The 10,192-nt window shown below is 36.6% G+C and overlaps 1 pseudogene; it reads left to right on the forward strand.

Annotated features, from left to right (window-relative positions):
• Positions 1-6,963: 6,963 nt before the first annotated feature.
• LOC100459822 (SERPINE1 mRNA-binding protein 1-like) lies at positions 6,964-8,190 on the forward strand (annotated as a pseudogene).
• Positions 8,191-10,192: the final 2,002 nt, after the last annotated feature.

A 10,192-nucleotide genomic window follows, 5' to 3' on the forward strand; every position in this document is an offset into this window, starting at 1 on the left:
CTAGATATAAAGCAGTCTTTGCAAGATTCAGAACAACCCCAAAGACAGCTCAAAGGGAAAACAATCTTGCTAGTCACAAATGGAATACAACCCATACCTGTCTGATCATATTCTTTAAGGTGTCATCCTCTCATCTGAGTGCCTATCCATATAGGCCCAAAATCCTTGCATACTCCACAGACAGAAAGGACAGAAAATTAAAAGCTCTCCATTGAAAGGAAAAGGATGAATAAAAAATGGGTATACCTAAAGGTTAAGAGTCATACAAATAATTAAAAACAAATGATATCGTTTATCTGACTGGGAATTAAACCTGTGCTGTAACCAGGAAAGTGCAGGACCTTAGCCACTGGAGCATAGGGTGAAGTGGTTTTTGGTAAATTATCCAGGGGATCCAAAGAGGCAGTTTGAGTATACAAAGGATTTGCACTTTGTTTCAGGTCAGATTTTTGCTCTTCATTATCATCAAGAGAATTTCTAAGGCTAGCCATGGCACAATTACATGTGTTTTAGTGTAAACTTAATCTTTACATGACTATGAATAAAGCAATTTATTAAGAATGATATATTTCTAAAATATTTTTTAAAATTTAGGAATCTAATTTAAATAATCTATCTTTTGGTCATTGACAGAATTTCCAACGGTGCACTTATTTTAACAGTGATTCAATTCGAAACCAAATGTACACCAGTGTGGCTATATCCAAGGCTAGTCACACAAATTATTTTTTCCCATCAATCACGATTTTGTAAAGGAGACAAACAGTGGTTTTTATTTTTATTTTTTTACCATCTGCTTGACTAGATCACAAAAAGAGAGCCTGGAAGCCTAATCTGTAAGAAGTTCTTACCCTTCTATTGGCTTATCAGGTCCTTGGTTCCCATTACTACGACTTCCAAAAGAGCAGAGTGGCTTTGGTGATACTGCATACAGTTTCAAAAGTACAGGGTCAAGAGAAACCTCCCCCTTCACTCTCTGACAGTTTACTAAAAAACCAACTCACAAGGGATATTAAAGGAGAAATGGCACACACATTTATAAACATGCATACATGAGAATCACAGAGTGATTGCTCCCTTTAGGGAGAAATGAAAAGTCTTAAGAAATGAAGTCTTAAAACTTTGCTAAGCAGTGAGAACAACTGGCTGAATAAAACTCAGGACTCAGCAAACTAGAAGGTCCAGGACTCAGGGGAGACTCAGGAAAGACTCAGAAGGGACTCAGTCATCTACAATCATGGAGTAGCCAGAGGGGCTCAAAAGACCCATACGGGTACCAACCTGTGGGTTCTTGCAATGTTCCTGCTGAAGAAGGTTGTAGTTAGAAAGGAAAATTGAAATGTAAATGGGGGAACAGGGAAGTACAGGGCTCTCTGTTTTAGGGTCTGACTGCTTTTTGAGTTTGGAGACATTGCTTAAGTCTTAGGATTAGTCTCCTGTGACAATGTTATCTCCTGTGACAATTCCAAATTTTGTTTGGATGTTTAAAAATGTTGGTTAGAATCACAGAATCAGAGGCGAAGCAAAATGGCCAAACAGAACCCTGTAGCAATCATACCACAACAGGAACATCAAATTCGACAACTGTTCACTCAAGAAAGCACCTTTATAAAAACCAAGAAATCAAGTGAGTAGTCACAGTACCTAGTTTTAACATAATATCAAGCAATGAGGCCTTGAAGAGGGTAGGAAAGACAGTGTTGCTTGCCTGTATCACTTCTACTCCACCTCCTGTCAACGTCATGCAGAATGAGGATCTGTGGGCTTAGGGGAGACAGAGTAAAGTATATGTGGAACTTTGCATCAGAATTCAGTGCTGTCATTGTGGAATACAACACAGGGCAGCATTCTTCTGGTACTGACAGAGGGACCATTTAGACGAGCTCTGTACCAGAAGGGAATTATCTGTCCCAATGAGAAGAATATGAGTCCTGGCATGTTCCACCCCCAGCTGACTAAAGTGGCCTGGGGCCCAGAATCAATTTGAGAAGCAGCCAGCCCACAAGGACTGCAGTCTTTGGGTAAGCCTTGGAACCTCACCGGTCTTGGAGATAGTGGATTTGGGGTGCATGTGACCTAGCATGCTGCCAGCTATGATGGGCAAGAAAGTGCTTACATCACCCCTCTCCTGATTCCAGGGAGTGCAGCTCAGAGGGAGACTCCTTTTGTGTGGGAAAAGGAGAGAGAAAAACACAGAGGACTTTGTCTTGCAACTTGAGTTCCAGTTCAGCCACAGTAAAATCAAGCAGCAAGCAGATTTCTGAAGGTCCATTTTCAGCCTTTTGTTCCTGGATGACATTTCTAGGCCAACCCTGGGCCTAGAATAAGCATCATTGGTAGCCAGGCCATAGTTAAAATGGGCCTTGGGTGAGGCCCAGTACTGTGCTGGCTTCAGGTATGATCCAGTGCAGTGCCAGTTTTGATGGCCACAGGAGTGGTCACAGCATCCTTACCCCAACTCTAGGCAGTCCAGCACAGAGACAGACTCCTTCTGACTGGGGAAAGAGAGGGGAGAGAGAAAGAGACTTTGCCCAGGAACTCAGGAAATTCTCCCTTATCTTACACAAGCCCACTCAGGTGGTGTCTCTAGAAGTTGGCAAGAGTTGCAGCATTGTTGGGCACAGTTCGTCACTAGGGCTGATACAACCACAGTGACCTCAGACTTAGATCACAACACTTTGCATATATGAAAAGCTTTCTCAAGGACAGCTCAGACTGTGAAGATTTGAATAAATACCTAATTTTTCAATGCCCAGACAGCAATGAACCTTCATTCAGAAGCATCAAGAGTATCTAGAAAAACATGACCTCACTAACAAATTACATAAGGCACCAGTGATCAATCCAAGAGTGATGGAGATATGTGACCTTTCAAACTGAGAATTTAAAACAGTTGTCTTGAGGAAACTCAGCACACTTCAAGTTAACACAAATAAGGAATTCAGAATTTTATTTGACAACTTTAGCAAAGACATTTAAACCATAAAAAAAATCATGCAGAAATTATGGAGACGAAAAATTCAATTGAAAAACTGAATGTATTGGAGACTCTTACCAGCAGAATTGATCAAGCAGAAGACATAATTAATTTGAAGATAGGCTACATGAAAATACACAAAGGAGAAAAAAGAATAAAGCATGCCTGTAAGATCTAAAAAATAGTCTCAAAAAAGAACACTTACGAGTTATTCGCCTTAAAGAGGATGTAGTGAGAGAGAGATTTAGGTAGATAGTTTATTCAAATAAATGATAACAAACAACTTTCCAAACCTAGAGAAAAATTAATATCCTGGTACAAGAAGTTCATAGAACACCAAGTAGACTCAATATGAATAAGAACCTCAAGGCATATATTAGCAAAACTCTCAAAGGTTAAGGATTTAAAAAAAATCATAAAAGTGGCAAGATAAATAGGCAAAAAACATATAATGCAACTCTGATATGAATGCAGCAGACTTCTCATAGAAACTTATAGTCCAGGAGAATGTGAGATGACATATAAAATGTGCTAAAGGTAAAAACTTTAAACCTTGAATACTATGTCCAGCAAAATTGTTATTCAAACATGAAGGAGTAATAAATATATTTCCAGACAAACAAAAGCTAAGAGATTTTGTCAATATCAGATTTGTCTTATAAGAAATGCTAAAGGGAGATCTTTAATTTGAAAGCAAAGGACATCAATAAATAATAAGAAATCATATGAAGGTATAAAAATCACTAGTAATACTAAGTACAAAGACAAATACAGAATACTCTAAAACTGTAATTGTGGTATGTAAGCCATTCACATGTTTAGCAGGAAGACTGGATGGCAAAGCTATCAAAAATAATAAGTACAATGTCTTTTTAAGAAATAGACAATATAAGAAGACAGACAACAAAAAGTCAAAAAGTGGAGAAGACTGAGTTAAGTTGTGAAAGTCTTTTAGTTTTGTCTTTGCTTGTTTGTTTTTTCTTTTCTTTATAATCAAAGTTAAGTTGTCATCAGTCTAAAGTAATTGGTTATAAGATGATATTTAAAAGCCTTATAGTAACCACAAAATAAAAAGCTATAACAAGTACACAAAAAACAAAAAAGCAAGAATTAAAATATACTAATATGGTTTCTCTCTGGGTCCCCACCCAAATTTCATCTTGAATTGTAATCCCCATGTATTGAGGGAGAGACCTGATGGGAGGTGATGGGATCATGGGGCAGTTTTCCCCATGCCATTCTCATGACAGTGAGTGAGTTCTCATGAGATCTGATGGTTTTAAAAGTGGCAGTTTTCCCTGTACTCTCTCTCTCTCCTGCTGCCACGTAAGGCATGCCTTGCTTTCTCTTTGCCTTGTACCATAATTGTAAGTTTCCTGAAGCCTCCCCAGCCATGCAGAACTGTGAATCTAATAAACTTCCTTTGTTCATAAATCACCTAGTCTCAGGTAGTATCATTATAGCAGTGTGAGAACAGACTAATAAATACACTATCAGGCAAAATCACTCTTACAGAAAGGAACACAGGAAGGAAAGAAGAAAAAAGAAAAAGAGGACCAACAAAACAACTGGAAGACAAATAACAAAATAGCAGTATTAAATGCTTTTCTATCAATAATAACATTGCATATACATGGGCTAAAATAAATCAAAAGACATAGAGTGGCTGAATCGATATAAAAGCAAGACCCAACTATGTGCTGCCTATAAAAAACTCACTTCACCCATCAAGACACATAGACTAAAATAAAAAAAAAAGGGATAAAAAAAGATATTCCATGCCAATGTAAAGCAAAAAAGAGCTCTAGAAGTGCTTATATCAAATAAAATAGTGTTCAAGACAAAAACTGATAAAGAGGCAAAAAGGTCATTATATAATGACAAAGAGGTCAATTCTGCTGGAGAGTATAACAATTATAAACTATGTATACATCCATCACTGGAGCACCCACATGTATAAACCAAATATTATTTGAGCTAAAGAAAAAGATAGACCCCAATATAACAATACCTTGGGAGTTCACCCCACTTTCAGCATTGAAAATGTAGTCCAGACAGAAAATCAACAAATAAACATTACACTTAATCTGCTCTATACATCAAATGGACCTAACAGATATTTATAGAATATCTTTCCAAAAGGTGAAAAATAAATTCTCCTCAGCACATACACATTCTCAAGAATAGGCCACATGTTAGGTCACAAAAACATTCAAAAAGAATAAAACCATATCAAGTATTATTTTAACCACAATGGAATAGAACTAGAAATCAACAATAGGAGGAATTGGAGCTATATAAACACATGATATTAAACAATATGCTCCTCAATGATCATTTGGTTAATAAAGAAATTAAGAAGAAAATTCAAAAAATGTCTTGAAACAAATGAAAATGGAAATAAAACATACCAAAATCTATGGAATATATCAAAAGCAATACTAAGAGAGAAGTTTATAGCAACAAATGCCTACACCAAAAAAAGTAGAAACACATCAAATTAATAACCTAATAATGCATCTTTAAGAAGTAGAAAAGCAAGAACAAACCAAACCCAAAATTAGTAGGAGAAATAATACAGATCAGAGCAGAAATAAATAAAATCAACACGAAAAAACTAAAAGATCAAGGAAATTAAAAGTTGGTTTTTTGAAAAGATAGATAAAAATGTCAAACCTTTAGCCAGACTAACAGATAAAAAGAGAAGACCCAAATAAATAAAATTAGAGATGAAAAATGAGACATTATAACTGATACCACAGAAATTCAAATGATCACCAGAGAATATTATGAGCAATTATATGCTGATAAATGAGAACCTTCAAGAAATGGGCAAATTCCTAAACATATACAACCTTCCAAGATTTAGTCACGAAGAAATTCAAAACCTGAATAGGCAAATAACAAGTAATTAGACAGAAGCAGTAATAAAAAGTCTCCCATCAAAGAATATCCTAGGATCTGAGGCTTCACTGTTTAATGCTATCAAACATTTAGAGAATAACTAATACCAATCCTGCTAAAACTATTCTAAAAAATCAAGGAGAGAATACTTTCAAACTCATTCTATGAGGCCAGTATTACCCTGATATTAAATCCAGACAGAAACATGTGAAAAGAAAACTACAAGCCAATATCACTCATGAACATAGATGCCAATATCCTTAATTAAATATTAGCAAACCAAATTTAACAACACATTAGAAAGTTTATCTATAATGATCAAGGGAGATTCATCCCAGGAATGCAAGAATGGTTCAACATATACCAATAAATTAATATGAGACATCACATCAACAGAATGAAGGACAAATCTATTAATATATGATGATTTTAGTTATTGCCAAAAAGTTCATTTGATACAGTTCAACATCCTTTCCTGATAAAAATTCTCATAAAATTGGATATAGAAGGAACATAACTCAACAAAATAAAAGCCCACAGATAGTATATTGAATAGGGAAAAGCTGAGAGCCTTTTCTCTAAGATCTGGAACAAAACCAGGATGCCCACTTTTATCCAACATAGTAGTGGAAATTCTAGCCAGAGGAATTAGACAAGAGAAAGAAATGAAAGGCATCAAAATTAGAAAGAAAGAAGTGAAATTATCTTTGTTTGCAGAGGTTATAATCTTATATTTGGAAAAACCTAAAGACCCCACCAAAATACTATTAGAACTGACAAATTCAATAAAGTTGGAAGATACAAAATTAACTTACAAAAATCTGTAGCATTTATATATGCCAACAGCAAACAATCTAGAAAAAAAAGAATCTCATATATAATAGCTATAAATAATGTGAAACACATAGAAATAAACACAATTGAAGAAGTAAAAGATCTTTATAATAAAAATCATAAAACATTGATTTAAGAAATTGGAGGGAACATAAAAAATCGATCTTGTAGGAAGAGCTGAAGCAGGAGATCTTGGCTTGGCATAGCCTGTTGCAACCCATGGAGAAATATGTCGCTGAGCCACCGTGATGCCTGGACACTTACAGGCAGGCTTTGGCTGCATGGTCACCAACCGGTTTGACCAGTTGTTTGATGATGAAGTGGACCTCTTTGAGGTGCTGAAGGCAGGGGAGAACAAAAAATAAATGGCAGCGAGGGTGACACCGGGGGCCCTGGGACCAAGAGCACAGCTCAGGCCCTCCAACATAGCAGGCAAACAGCTGTGTAAAGAGTCCTAGAAAGACCGCAAGAAACCACTGCACCCCAGCTTTGGCGTGGTTGACAAGAAAGAGGAGACACAGGTGCTCATCGTGCTTAAGAAAGAAGGAGTAAGATGAGTTGGAAGAAGACCTGATGAACAACTTCAGGTTGAAGGAAAAATAATTAATAGAAGACCAGAAAGACGATCACCTCTAGAACAAAGATTTGAAAAGCCACTTGAAGAAAAGGGTGGAGGCAAATTTTCAGTTGATAGACTGATTATTGACTGACCTATTTGAGGCTGTGGTGGTCTTAGAAGAGGTCGAGGGGGCTGCAGACATGGAATGGGCTGAGGAGATGGATTTGATTCCCATGGAAAATGTGAATTTTATAGGTATAGTGGAAGTGATAGATCTGTCCTGAAGCACAAGGACAAACGTGGAGGTAGTAGACCTCACTACTGGGGAACTGTTAAAGATGAATTAACAGATTTGGATTGATCAATTGTGACTGAGGAAACATCTGTAGGTGAAGAACATCCAGTGGCAGACACTGAAAATAAGGAGAGTGAAGTTGAAGAGGTAAAGAAAGAGGGTCCTAAAGAGATGATTTTGGATGAGTGGAAGGCTATTGAAAATAAGGAGTGGGCAAAGTGGAATTTAATATCTGAAAACCAAATGAAGCTGCTGAAGGGCAGTGGAAGATGAAATATGTTTTTCATAAATCAGAGTGAAGAGGCTCATGCTGCAGATTCTGTTATGGACCATCTTTTCCAGAAGTCAGCAAATGATGTAATGTCTCAGTTGAAGATTAATTTTGGAGAACTTTGCTGCCCAGAACATGATGGCGAGGGAGGACGAGGTAGACGTGGGTGTGGCAGACGTCTGAATTGTGGCAGCAGGACTGACAAGTAAAGTGCTTCTGCTCCTCATGTGGATGACCCAGAGGCATTCCCAGCTCTGGCTTAGCTGGATACCATAAGACAACCCTGGTTCCTCTGTGAACCTTTCTGTTCAAAGCTTTTGCATGCTTAAGGATTCCAAATGACTAAGAAAGTTTTTTAAAAAGACTGTCATTCGTACCATTCACACCTAAAGACTGAATTTTATCAGTTGTAAAAATGAACTTCTCTTGCTACACAGAAGAAACAAATATGGTAGTCAATTTTGTATTTAGAAATATATTGGTAGCAGGGATGTTTTCACAATTTTCAGAGATGATGCATTCTTCATGAATACTTTTTTATTGCTGCGTGCAAATATGCATTTCTAAATTTGAAATATAGATGTGAACAGTGTGTACCAGTTTAAAGCTTTCAGTTCATTTGTGTTTTTTAATTAAGGATTTAGATGTTCCCCCAATTACAAACTGGTTTTAAATCTTGGACATATCAGTTTTAATACCTGCTTTGCATTTTCACACGTGGTCAACTGGGACGTGTTAAACTTTCACTTGTCAAATTTTATCTTGTGTGAAAAATTATGTGTATTTTAATTTAGTTTTAATATTTTCATTTTGGGAAAAATCTTTTGTTACTTCTCATGATGGCTGTTGGATATATATGCTAAATCTTTATATACAGAAATATCAGTACTTGAACAAATTTAAAGCACATTGGTTTATTAACCCTTGCTGCTTGCATGGTTCATTAGGTTCAAATTATAACTGATTTACAATTTCAACTATGTTTACTTTTTAAATATGTGACTTTCCCATTTAAAAAGCCAAGTTAGTCACCTTACTGGTGAAAGTTGTTTAAGCTACTTATTGATAAACACATCCTGTCAAGTCAAGTAGTTTTGTAGGTGTGGTTTTTTGCCATCTCACACTGGGTAGGTGAAATAAGTTGATTTGGCTAATGTGTAAAAAACTGCTATGCAAAATCAGTGTCTTGCCATTTGGTATGATTTCTGTGTGTGAAAGGACCTGAAATCGTACATGCATAACTGACAACTCTGTAACCCTTCCTTGTTCTAAACAGACCCAACGGGCACTAGTTAGTATGGTAAAATGCGATAGTATTTTAATTTTTGGAATTTGGAGAGCTGACAGCTTTACTTTATAAGGCTGGAACAGCAGCACCATCCATGAAATATAAATGAAAAATCTTTGTTCTTTCTGAATTTCCTAGATTGCTATTATTTAGTTCTAAGGTGACGAGTATTTATTCCATAGAAAGTGATAATTATCTTTTCCCTCTTCCTCCATTAGAAAATTAGGTTAATTCTCTGATGGCCAGTGATGATGAGCATTTTTTCATGTGTCTTTTGACTGCATAAATGTCTTCTTTTGAGAAGTGTCTGTTCACATCCTTCGCCCACTTTTTGATGGGGTTGTTTTTTTCTTGTAAATTTGTTTGAGTTCATTGTAGATTCTGGATATTAGCCCTTTGTCAGATGAGTAGGTTGAGAAAATTTTCTCCAATTTTGTAGGTTGCCTGTTCACTCTGATGGTAGTTTCCTTTGCTGTGCAGAAGCTCTTTAGTTTAATTAGATCCCATTTGTCAATTTTGGCTTTTGTTGCCATTGCTTTTGGTGTTTTAGACATGAAGTCCTTGCCCATGCCTATGTCCTGAATGGTAATGCCTAGGTTTTCTTCTAGGGTTTTTATGGTTTTAGGTCTAACGTTTAAGTCTTTAATCCACCTTGAATTAATTTTTGTATAAGGTGTAAGGAAGGGATCCAGTTTCAGCTTTCTACATATGGCTAGCCAGTTTTCCCAGCACCATTTATTAAATAGGGAATCCTTTCCCCATTGCTTGTTTTTCTCAGGTTTGTCAAAGATCAGATAGTTGTAGATATGTGGCGTTATTTCTGAGGGCTCTGTTCTGTTCCATTGATCTATATCTCTGTTTTGGTACAAAACCACAATGAAATACCATCTCACACCAGTTAGAATGGCAATCATTAAAAAGTCAGGAAACAACAGGTGCTGGAGAGGATGTGGAGAAATAGGAACACTTTTACACTGTTGGTGGGACTGTAAACTAGTTCAACCATTGTGGAAATCAGTGTGGCGATTCCTCAGGGATCTAGAACTATAAATACCATGTGACCC

The sequence above is a fragment of the Pongo abelii genome, chromosome 1, assembly GCF_028885655.2.
Source record: "Pongo abelii isolate AG06213 chromosome 1, NHGRI_mPonAbe1-v2.0_pri, whole genome shotgun sequence".
Classification (NCBI taxonomy): Eukaryota; Metazoa; Chordata; class Mammalia; order Primates; family Hominidae; genus Pongo; species Pongo abelii.